This window comes from Mus pahari, chromosome 7 (assembly GCF_900095145.1).
Source record: "Mus pahari chromosome 7, PAHARI_EIJ_v1.1, whole genome shotgun sequence".
Classification (NCBI taxonomy): Eukaryota; Metazoa; Chordata; class Mammalia; order Rodentia; family Muridae; genus Mus; species Mus pahari.
Window position 1 is genome coordinate 105,022,574 of NC_034596.1, and position 13,048 is coordinate 105,035,621.

Genomic DNA, 13,048 nt, shown 5'->3' on the forward strand with positions numbered 1-13,048 from the left:
CATAAGGAGTTCTAGGCTAGCTAAGATTACATAGAGAGACCCTGTCTTGGACTTGAGGGAGAGAAAGTAAGAGGGAAAAAAAAAATGGGAGAAAGCCAGCTGGCATACCTAGGCTCTGCTCTTCTGAGCCGGTGTCCCCAGTTTCTTCAGCAAGCTTGTCTGATTGGTTTGTTGTTTGGTTTTGAGAAGTTCTCACATAGCCCATGCTGGTCTTAACTGTATGATGGGATCCTCCTGCCTCAGTCTCTCCGAATGCTGGGAAGACAGACATGTATATAACACTACTCACTTCATTGGCTCAGTGTCCATCCAATGGGCGACTCCCAGGAAGTGTGCCTGCTGGCCTTCACCGGGGTTTGGGAACGCAGTGGGTGGTGCCTGCTGCTTAGACTGAACCCCTCAGAGACCCTGTTCTCTGGCTCTCCAGCACGCAGATGGTGATGGTGTTCAGGGTACTCCACCTTTAATCTATCAATCTGTTGAGTCCCCTCTTGTAATAATACATGTAATATACAATTAGATATAAATACAATTAGATATAATATATTAAACAGTAAATATAACATGTTCTACTGGTCCTGTTCTTCTAGAGACCCCCTAATATGCCTGCCACAACCAAAGTCAGATGTGACCCCCTTTTTCTCCAAGCCATCCCCACCCCACTTTTCAAACCAAAACCTCCCTAGAACCTTAGCCTTCGGGTTCAGGTCCTTTGCAGGACCACCCTTGGCCTGGTGTTCTCTTCTCCAGATGTGAGTATGGCTTCACCTCTGGAGTGGCTTGGCAAAAGGAGTACACATTATACCCCCCATCCCAGCGGCGCACCACCACCCTCTAATCCCAAGCACCCTGCCTAGGAGATCAACCCAGAGGGTGGGGCCTGCCTGTCCAGTCATGAGGATAGAAATTGCCCCATAAACGTGGATGACTAAGTGTTTGAGAGTTAATCATGGAGGTGGGTGGGGCTGACGCTGAGGCGCTAGGACCAGGTGGAGAAGGAACAGGAAATGGGTAGGGGGTGTGAGAGCAGGGCTGGAAGCCGGACGTGGTGATTCCTCCCTCTTAGGCTGTGTCAGAATGGCCGACAGAGGGCGTAGCCTGGCACCTGGGAACAGAAACAGCAGTGGCACCAGGCTCCTACCAGGAGACACTAACCAGTAAGCTCCCGCTGTCCTGGGGGCCAGGAAGTTGGTAGGATCTGGAAGGCTGGGAGCAGAAAGCCAGTTCACACCTTGACCTTCCCAGCAGCTGGCCCTGGATTCCTGCGGGACTCTGTGACTTTGACAGCATTGCTGGCTTAAGAGCTCAGCTTCCCTCAGGAGCCAGTCCCAGCCCTCTGGACTGTGAACGGCAGCGGGGGCCCAGAGCCGGCTTTGCACGTATAGCCTCCGCGTCTTTGGTGCGACCTATCTTACTTACATAGTGCCATTCCAGCTGCCAGCTCGAGGAGTGGTGGGAGCAGGCGGTGAAGTAAAGCAGGATAAACTGAGCCGGGGCGGGGTCAGGTCTAGCCCAGGTCACACAATTCAGAGTAGTCCTAATGATACAGCGACCCCTGCTTGTCAGGCTGGAGTGGGGAGCAGCACTGCTTTGCAGTCGCCTAAAACCCAAGCGGCCCGCATCCTTGCGTCTTCGCTTTCTCGCGTGATCCAAGAAGACTTGCGGTAAGGGCTCAGGGCAGGGAGTGGCGTCCAGTAGGTCCATCCGACCCGCGGGGCCACGGAGAGCGTGCAGGGGACCGCATTGTCCCGCAGCTCTGGCTGGGACAAGAGGGCGAGGCATGGTATCCTTGTCTGTGCAGCGGAGCAGCGGCCAGCACTGCCCCCTAGCGGTAGAGGGAGGAACCGCGGAGCCTCCAGGATGCGTGTCCAGGGAGGGTGCCAGGCCCTGGCTGCCGGGGGTTCCAGGACTCCTGTGGGTCTAAGAGTTCGGGACCCACCATTGACATTGCTCCCAACTCCTCCAGCCATGTACCCCCACCCCCCAAGGCTCCTGCCTACGGAAATTTGCTGCCTGCATTCGAACCAGCCCCTGTCCTGGTCACCTCAACCTCCGAGGCCCCTCAACATCTTGCTAGATGCAAGATTTCCTCTCGTAGCGTGGTGCGTCCTGCCAATCCCTTTGGGTTCCCACAGGGTCCCAGACTTTGAGTTGTGCGACACCCACGTTTACAGGGCTTCAAGGTGCAGGTGACATCTGTGTTGACATGGCGACACGCCATTTCACCCTACCGACCTAGAAACACACTGGCCTGGGTGTCTCTGCACAGTGCCCTCTGCCTGAGGCAAAGGTGGCCCAAGTCCAGCCCTCTGCACCTCTCGCTCCAGTCAGAGCCGGCATGTTCTCCGTCTGGAATGCTGTCCTCCCAGCTTAGCTTGCTCACCAAGCACAGTAACTATGCCTCCAGGGATCTTCCCGGGGCCCCTCCGGCTGCGGCCTGGCCTTCCCCAGGTGCACGTTTATGAGGCTCCTGGGCGCCTGCAGGGCTGAGGGCCGAACACAGGAAGACGAACTGAACACAGACTGACCTAAAAAGAGGGCTTCCTAGCACCGGGGGCGGGCGGGCAGCAACCCTATGACAACACGGCAATGCAGTACGTAAGGTGTTCACCTCTGTCTTGATAAAAACGTCAAGGTTCTTCGGAAAGCTACCTCCCAGAGGCGGCAGAGTAGGAAGAAACAGTCTACAGTGTACTTACATATAATAATAAATAAAGTTAATTAAAACAAACAAACAAAAAAACAAAAACAGGGCGAGAGAGATGGCTCAGCGGTTAAGAAGAGCACTGACTGCTCTTCCAGAGTGTGTCCCTGTGGGTGTGGGCTTTAAGACCCTCATCCTAGCTGCCTGGAAGTCAGTCTTCTGCTAGCAGCCTTCAGACGAAGATGTAGAACTCTCAGCTCCTCCTGCACCATGCCTGCCTGGATGCAGCTATGTTACCGCTATGATGGTAATGGACTGAACCTCTGAACCTCTGAGCCAGCCCCAATTAAGTGTTGTCCTTATAAGAGTTGCCTTGGTCATAGTGTCTGTTCACAGCAGTAAAACCCTAACTAAAGACACAGAGGTCCTGAGTTCAATTCCCAGCCATCACATGGTGGCTCACAACCGTCTATAATGGAATCCGATGCAATCTTCTGGTGTGTTTGAAGACAGCTACAGTGTAGTCACATACATAAAATAAATACATCTTTTTTTTTTTTAAAGTACTGGTTTGGGAGGGAAAGGAGGATGATGGGAGAAAGATTTGCATGTTACTGGGCCTGTGACTCTGAGAGGCAAGGAGACTCCATGGGTATCTGTCACTGCTGGGTAAGAGCCAGCACTGCAGGATGGCTTAGAAGCCCAGTGTCTGTTGTCTTTCACTGTTGCTGGATGGTCTGACTGTCTGCTTCCTGCGCTTACACAGCTGCAGTTATCTGGAGGCTCAATAGTGAAAAGTCCCGAGAGGCTTCATCTAGATAATTCTAGATTCTAGATAATGACAGGGCTCAGCTGGCTGTTCCCCAGTCTGCTGGGGCCCTTGCCCTAAGTAGGGCCTTTGGCTCCCCTCTGCAAGGCTTCTTACCACACTAAGCCTGGGCTCCCTTACGGCATGGCAGTCTGGTTTCATCCATCACGTCTGTGGGTGAAGGATGAAGCATGAGGAAGACAGCTGTGTTAGGTAAGGGCCTCTCAGAAATGGCTGTGGTGATGGAGCTGTGCAAAGTGAATCAAGGCAGAGAGAGGAAGCCGCTGCTGTCCACAGTCTCAACTGAGAAGACCTGACAGGAGTGTGAGAAGGGGGCAGGGCCGTATGAGAAGGGGCGTGGGCTGTGGGAAGGGGGCGGGGCAGGCAAGTGGGTCGGTGGGCAGTGCCCGGTATGGGGGTATGTGGGCCTTGTGGCCTGAATATTAAAGATGAACTTTTGAGCAGGGCGGTGGTGGCAGAGGCAGGTGGATTATGGGTTTGAGGCCAGCATGGTCTACAAAGTGAGTTCCAGAACTACACAGAGAAACCCTGTCTTGAAAAACCAAAAAAAGATGAACTTTTGGCAGGTGCAGTGTGATACAACATTGTATGTGGTGGGTGTGCCAGCTAGGTGCCAAGATGCCCCGTCCTTAGACAATAAGCAGAGACTCACATTCTGCCCTCCCGGATGACCACATGACTATGGAAATGAAGGAGGACATCACTAAGTCGGGCTGGTGACAGAGACCTTTACTTCTAGCACACTTGGGAGACAGAAACAAGGGCATCTCTGTGAGTTCAAGGTCAGCTTGGTCTGTAGAGAGAGTTCCAGGCCGCCGGGGCTACACAGTGACACCCTGTCTTAGAAAAAAAAAAGTGTGTGTGGTGGGGGGTGGACTGTCGTTCTTGCAGAGGACCCGGGTTCAATCCCTAGAACTTACATGATGACTTTCAACTATCTGTAAACTGTCTATAACTCAGTTCCAGGGAACCTAATATCCTTTGTTTGGTCTCTGTGGGCACCAGGCATGCACAATACATGCATGAAAGCATATAATACACATAAAATAACATAAATACGTACAAAAAGAAATTTTAAAAAGAAAGAAAAATTACTGAAAATAAAAATAAATCTTCAAAAAATGCATCCTTACGAGCCAAGCTCAGTGGGCCGTGCCTGTAATCCAGTACCCACATCAAGCAGCTTCCAACTGCTTTAACTCCAGTCTGGGGATCCCTACACCTCTGGCCTTAGAGGCACTGCTCAGGGACACAGACACAGACATGCACCTACTTTACAATAAATTCTTAAAAAGGATGCAAAGTGAGAGAAAGGCTTCCTAAGTATGAGGAAGAAAAGACCAGCTGAGTCAGAACTGCTAGAGCAGAGAAGATGGGGAATGGAGACGGCGGAGCCGATCAAGAATGACAGTGACTAGCCAGGCATGGTGCGGGCAGAGTAGCCCAGAAATAAGGAAGCTGAGGCTAGAGGACTTCCTCGGGTTGGAGGCCAGATTAAACCCCTAAGAGAGACTCTATCACAAAAAATAAATAAATTTTTTAAAATAAAAGAAATAGAGGGCTGGAGAGATGGCTCAGTGGTTAAGAGCACTGGCTGTTCTTCCAGAGGACCTGGGTTCAATTCCCAGCACCCACATGGCAGCTCACACCTGTCTGTAACTCCAGTTCCAGGGCTTCTGACAGCCTCACCAATACACATGAAGGCAAAACATCAATGAACATACAATAAAAATAAATTATATATTAATTTTTAAAAATGTTTTAAAAGACGTATTTATTATTATAAGTAAGTAAGTACACTGTAGCTGACAGAAGAGGGCATCAGATCTCACTATGGGGGGTTGTGAGCCACCATGTGGTTGCTGGGATTGAATTTAGGTAAGAGCAGTCAGTGCTCTTATCTGCTGAGCCATCTCTCCAGCCCTAAAAAAATTTTTTTTAAATAGAATAAACAGCCGGGCGTGGTGGCACACGCCTTTAATCCCAGCACTTGGGAGGCAGAGGCAGGTGGATTTCTGAGTTCAAGACCAGCGTGGTCTACAGAGTGAGTTCCAGGACAGCCAGGGCTACACAGAGAAACCCTGTCTCGAAAATAAAAATAAATAAATAAATAATAATAATAAGTGAAAGAAACAAATTACCATCAACAAAATAAAAATACGATACAGATTGAGGAAGTATCTGTGCAAATCACATATTCAAAATACAGCAAGGCCAGGTGTTGTGGTACAGCGCTCGGGAGGCAGAGGCAGGCGGTTCTCTATGAGCTTGAGGCCAGCCTGGTCTACCTAGCAAATTTCAGGCTATCTAAGTGGGTGAGACCACTGCCTCAAAAAATTTTTTTAATTAAAAAATATGTATGTCAAGAATGTGTGTGTGTGTGTGTGTGTGTGTGTGTTACTGGACTGTATCCAGGGCCCTGAGCATATTAGGAAGCAGACACTCTTCCATTGGGCTACATGCCCTATAGCAAGAATAAGAATTTTATCTATTTTTATTTTTGTGTATGAATGCTTTGCCTGTGTGTTTATATGTACACCAGTAAACCACGTGCATGTCTGGTGCTCAAAGAGGTCAACAGGGAATATGTGGACCCCCTGGAACTGAGTTACAGGTGGTTATGGGCCCTCGGATGGGTATGGGGAATTGAACCCTGGTCTTCTGCTGAGCCCTTTCTACTCAGAGATCTGCCTACCTCTGCCTCCCGAGTGCTGGGATTAAAGGTGTGTGCCACCACCACCAGGAAAGCCCTAAGAATTCTTAAAAACAATCTCTCTCTCTCTCTCTCTNCACACACACACACACACACACACACACACACACACACACACTACCATACCCAGTCTTAATGTGTCATTTTTTTAATGATGCATTTATTTTTATTGTAGGTTTATGGTTATTTTGCCTACACCATGTCTGTGCATGCAGTGATTATAAAGGCCACAAGAGGGCATCAGATCCCCTGGAACTGGAGTACAGACAGTTGTGAGCCTCTAGGTGGGTGCTGGGAACTGAACCTGGGGCCACTGGAAGGTCCTGTGACCTTAATGATTGAGCCATCTCTGCAGCCCCAATGAGTCAATTTTTAAAGGGTCAAAAAATTTGAACACACTTTACTAAAAAAGATACACAGATGCCAGTAAGCTCCTGAAAGCCCACTCACCCTATAGTCAGTAACCAGAAACAGACTCTAAGCTGCAGTGAGATACGCAGACGTTAAGGCTGGGCAGTGATGCGCGTGCCTTTGATCCCAGCGTTGGGAGCCAGAGGAGGATCTCTGTGACAACAGGCCAGCCTGGTCTGTAGAGCAAGTTCCAGGACAGACAGGGCTACACAGAGAGAGACAAGACCCTGTCTTAAACAAACCAACAAAACAATAAGAAAAGAATATCTAAAATGCACTGGACATCAAACCACTTCTGACAAGGACATGAAGCAAGGGAGATGCTCATTTGTTGCTGGTTGGAATACAAACTGAAGTAAAGGACCTCAGAAAAATATTGGATGTCGATTTACATCAGCTGTAGGACCCGGGAATTCCACACCTAGCTATTACTGCTAAGGAGAAACGAAAACAATTTCTCCTCAAAGCATGAACATATGTATTCTTAATACCATGAACATGACAGGACATGTGTAGCTGCATATCCATTAACTAAGATGTCAATAGAAATAATAAATTAATAGAAGTTGTGATTATAATCCTACAATGGAAAGAACACGCTATAGCGCAAGAATTTTGTTGTTGTTGTTGTTGTTGTTGTTGTTGTTGTTTGTTTTTCAAGACAAGGTTTCTCTGTGTAGTCCTAGCTGTCCTGGAACTCACTCTGTAGACCAGGCTGACCTCAAACTCAGAAATCTGACTGGCTCTGCCTCCCAAGCGCTGACATTATAAGCATGCACCACCACCACCCAGCTCAGTTGCACACTCTAATTTCAGCACTTAAGGGGGCTAAGGCAGGAAGATTGTGAGTTAAAGGATAGCCCAGACATCTATCTATCTATCTATCTATCTATCTATCTATCTATCTATCTATCTATCATCTATCTATCTATCTATCTATCTATCTATCTATCTAGGAACCCTTTCTCAAAAAACAAAAGCAAGGATGTAAGTTCAATTTTCTTCAAAACCTATTTTTTAAATGATGGTTATTAAATGCTTTAACCTACCTGCTAGCCCACTACCCACTAGAGATAGTGAGAAAGAAAGGGTACTGGGGAAGTGGACCTGTTTAGAAAGGTTCTTTGGAGCAACTCCAGTCTGTGTTGTCTGGAAATCGGCAGTTCAGTTCACAGGTCAGCAGTGACAGCTCGATCCACCCACAAACACCTCAGGGATGTACCAGCAATCCAGTTCAGTTGAGTCAGGATAGCAAACAGGAATCAGCAGCAGCGGTGGCACTACCCAGCAGAGACAGCCAGGCCTCAGCCTTGGCACAAGTCAACGAGAGACGCCAAAGAGAACAATAAGAAAAGTTCTCTGGATTTCTGAGTTCAAGGCCAGCCTGGTCTACAGAGTGAGTTCCAGGACAGCTAGGGCTACACAGAGAAACCCTGTCTGGAAAAACCAAAAAAAAAAAAAAAAAAAAAAAAAAAAAAAAAAAAAAAAAAAAAAAAAAGAAAGAAAGAAAGAAAGAAAGAAAGAAAGAAAGAAAGAAAAGTTCTCCGCTATGCCTCTCTAAGGGAAACAAAGATCAGAGAAGACTTGAGACCCACAAACGTTGCACAGCTAGCTCTGTAAGGAAACCTAACTCAGTGTCTGTCGAGTCCTTTTTATCCCTCCAAACACCATGTGTCCTCCAAGGACCTTGCCTCAGCACGTGCATCTGGCTCAGCTGACACCACTCTGCCAATCTCCTGAGTCCGCAGAAGCAGCTAGAAACTGCAGCACAGCACCAGAAGTTGTTTTGACCATTTCTCTCTATAGAGTCCCATCAAATGCAGCTCAACTAAGCAATGTAAGGTGGACCAATACATGTGTGTCATTAGCAAAGAATCCATCTCCTGCCCCTTCACGTGCGTGCTTTAGCAGAGCATCCTCTCCCCTGTGTCTGCTTCAGCCAAGCATTCCTTCACATGTTTGCCCCTAGCAAAACATCATCCAACCGTCTTTCCAAAGAACCCTTAAGTTTCCACTTCACAAGAACACCACCAAAAATGGAAGCTGGAGATTGTAGAGAAATCTCTCATGAACTGTATGGAAGTGTCACCTGTCAATAAAAAACTTATGGCCTATTAGCTGAGACAGGAAATTGGAGGTGGGAGTTCCAGGAGGGAGAGAGGAACTCTGGGATATAGTCAGGAACAGACTGGCACCAAATTGTGAGAAGACAGACACATGAAACTGAGGAGAGGTAACCAGCCATGTGACACTCCTAGAATAAACAGATTAAGTTATGAGCTAGTCGGGAAATGAGCAAACCTTGTGGCTTAGGCATTTAATCATAAATAATAGGTCTCAGTGTCATTATTTCCGGAATTAGAGTGTGGGTGGAAAAGTTGACAGTTGTAGGAAATGGCCCAGTGGTCAAGAACATTAGCTGTTAGGGGATCCCAAACTCAGCTTGCTTCCCAGCACCTATTTCTGGTGATTCACAACTGTCTGTAACTCCGACTCCAGAGATTCCAGCGCCCTCTTCTGGCCTCCTTGGACACACACGCATAAGCACACACACACACACACAGACAAGCACATACACACATACACACACAAGCATACAAACCCATAAGTGCACACACACACACACACACACACACAAACCCTTAAAAATATTAAAAATATTCTAAGGAGGAGAATATAAAAGGGCAAGCCAGGCTCATTCCTGTAATCCCACCATACAGAAGGCAGAGACAGGAGGATTGCCAGTGGGGGGCAGCTTGATGAGCTACACAGTGAGACCACACAGTGTAAGTAATAGAATGAGCAGGCAAGGCCATCTACAGACAGAGCCAGCCAGCGAAGAGGTGCCTGCAGGGACTGGCTATCACGGAGCCAGGCTCGCAGGGACTGGCTATCACGGAGCCAGGCTCACAGGGCCTAGGGAGGAGACAGATGAGGTAAGGATGGACGAGGACATTAGTTTGCACAACTCTAAATGTATTACAAATGTAAATGTAAAATGTAGTATCTGAATATACATGGATAAGATTAAACCAAGGCTTGAGCAGCTCTGTGCCTTCCCAGGATCAGAGTCTGGGGTCCGCCATTTCTGGTAGGTCAGGTCTCTGCTGGTCTGGGAAAAGCCAGGTGAGTTGCTGAGGAATTGAGGCCCATTCTGAGAAAATCTTCCAAGAGACAAATGCATCCATTCCCCAAGTGGAATCCTTCTGAGCTGGGGGATTCAGTTAACTTCCAACAACAAACTCTGCCTCCTGGGAGCTCAGCCCAGCTGCACGGGTGAGCTCAGCAAGCAATTAGCACAGGACAATTAGGGGCACTCCTCCTGTGGTGGGACCCCTTTGGGGCAGATCTGGTGGGAAGAGCACAAGGGGCTACCCATAAACAGCTAGGAGCAGTCCTCTCTACCCAGCAACCAAAGATGGGGGTGGGGAATGGGGGTGAGGCTTGCAGCAGGCCACCTAAGACAAGGCAACGTTAGGGATCAAATGGGAGTGATAAAAGATAGACTGGTGAGGGGACTCTACTGCTTAGGGGTGCAGAGCAGTGGGGGCTCCCCCTCCAAACACCCAACAAAGGCCAAGCCCCAGGTGTTGTGTTAGAAAGTGTTGGGGTTCCCATCCTTGGTTTTCCCAAGCTTGCAGTTCAAGGGACAGGAGTCAAGCCATCTTCCCACCTCAACTGTCACCATTCAGGCTACCTGGGGCCCCATCAGAGCTGGACCAGTCATGGAAGGGAGACTATCCATAGACTGCCCACAACCTACTGGAGGTGGCCTGGTGGTAGCATAGCCAATCAGATGCTTTCCTGGATCTTGGCAAATGCTGGATCCTAAGGGGTTGGTGAGGAGGACCTGGCCTCTTGCAGACTTTAGTCTGGGTCAACTGCATGAAGTCCCACACCTTGGACATGAAGAGAGGACTGGAACCAGGGCTGCCCACAGCCTGGGTGACTTTAACCTGGCCACCATCAATGTTAAATGTCTGTTTAAGCCATCTGTCTCCCGTCAGAATCACCCTAACCATTCCAGCATCACTATATATTAAACTGAATTCACATCATCTAAGTGCTGCCCCTCCATTGGTGAACACATATTCACAGCATCACTATTCGCAGTGGCCAGAAGACAGGATGCCCCACTCATCCATGGGGGACACTTGGATAAACACTGAATGCTGTTCAGACTTAGAAAGGAGGGCACCTCTACCAGATGCTTTGACAAGGGTGAACCTGAGAGCAGGCCTAGTGAGATCGGCTGGTCACAGCTGAACGTGAGTGTTTTCCCAGAGGGATCAGGGTTCAAGGTCAGCCCGTCTGCAGTGCCAGTGCTGGGGACATATGCCTTTAATCCCATCATTCAGGACGCAAACATAAGCAAATCTCTTGAGTTCAAGGCCACCTTGGTCTACAGAACAGGCAGGGCTACACAGAGAAACCCTGTCCCGAGAAGAAAGAAAGAAAGAAAGAAAGAAAGAAAGAAAGAAAGAAAGAAAGAAAGAAAGAAAGAAAGAAAGAAAGAAAGAAAGACTTCCAGGAGAGTTGTTGCGAGTTGCCGAGTTCCAGGTAAACTTGTGCTACCGAGTGAGATCCTGCCTCAAAACAATGAAAAGAAGTCTGGCATTGTGGTGCGCCATCTTTAATCCCCACTCTAGGAAGTAGAGGCAGGCAGATCTCTTGAGTTTGAGTCCAGAGTGAGTTTCTGGCAGCGAGGGCTTCATTTTCTTCCTTTCAGATTGCTTGAGATTCTAAGGATGCTTCCTGGGAGAAACTGAGGCCCAAAGGGATGCAGGCTCCCAGGTTCACATCCATAGAGGGGTGCTTCTATGAGGTCTGGGATCACCTTCAACTGAGAAAGGGGTTGCTAGGCCTGGAGTCATAGGTGGGGCAAGGTCCTGACAGGAGAGCCCTGCCTGTGTAGGAGGCCCTCCTCCTCAGCTGGCCTCTATCCCTCGTCCATGCCTTGGTTCTCCCGGCGGGATGACCTGAGATGCAGCCCCAGATGTCTGTCTGTCAGGACTGAGTGTAGTCACAGCACATACCCTCATGCCACAGCTGGAGGAGGCTGGTCTCCGGAGACAGGTAAGCACCGGCTACCATCTGTCTCCTCACAAGGGAGGGGGGCTTCTCTGGGGCTGAGTCCAGAGAAAGGTGGCCAAAATGCAAGGCAGAAGCATTTCTCGTTCTGCCTGCTGTGGACTTATGGGCTGGTTGTGTATGCTGCCATGCAATGTCTAAATGAATTGTGCCTTAGACAAGTGTATTGAGTGACCAGTCATACTTGGTGCCAAGGCATCAGAGGATGGGTTTGGGATGTGCCTTGACATTATAAATCTCATGCACACACAAATACTTGGAGAACACACACACAGAAAGAGAGAGAGAGAGAGAGAGAGAGAGAGAGAGAGAGGCAGACTTATCTGATATCTGATATTTGACCCCTCAGCTGCATGGTCCTAAGACTGAGGGGCTGAGGCCAAGCATGGGGCAGGGGGAGGCTAAAGCACAATGTCAATCAAAGGCAAGGACCTGGACACAGGATGGTTCTTACTGTCCTTGATCTCTCACACCTGATGTCAGGTGCATCCTGTGGCGTTTGTGCATCTAATCCACAGGTGCTCAGCCAGGCCTCCACCATGCTTGGGTGAACCAGGATCACACACAGCTGCTAGCAGGAGAGGTCTGCCCTCCTCTGCTCTTGGCTAGAGGCACCTGTTGCCATGGTGCCCTCTCCAGCAGAGGTCGGTGAAAAAGCACTACCGCAGCTCCTCTATCCAGCGACCTCAAGATATCCAGAGATCTCTCCTCAGAGGGAGGGTGAAGGACCATAGCCAACAGCCAACCGTGTCGCTTAACTGAGCCAGGATGAGCCAGGTATCCACACCCACGGTAGAGGGAGAAACTGAGGCTCGGCCGAGGGTATACTTCCTCACGTGAGATCCAGGTCTTTTGCTCCCATTCCCATTCTTCTAAACAGTATGCACATTGTATTTAGGCTCAGTAGTGTGAAGGTGAGTACGCTGATGTTGTAACATTTACTTCTCCCCAAAATTCATCTTTTTCTTCTGACTTTACACACAATTAAACGATCTCAGTGGTTCACATTCCGAGTTGGAGAGGAAGATCTGAAAGGATACTGAGAAAGAGACAGAGCTCCTGTCTTAGTCAGGGTTTCTATCCCTGCACAAACATCATGACCAAGAAACAAGTTGGGGAGGAAAGGGTTTATTCAGCTTACACTTCCCACACTGCTCTTCATCACCAAGGAAGTCAGAACTGGAACTCAAGCAGGTCAAGAAGCAGGAGCTGATGCAGAGGCCATGGAGGGATGTTCTTTACTGGCTTGCCTCCCCTGGCTTGCTCAGCTTGCTCTCTTATAGAACTAAGACTACCAGCCCAGAGATGGCACCACCCACAAGGGGACCTCCCCACTTTGATCACTAATTGAGAAAATGCC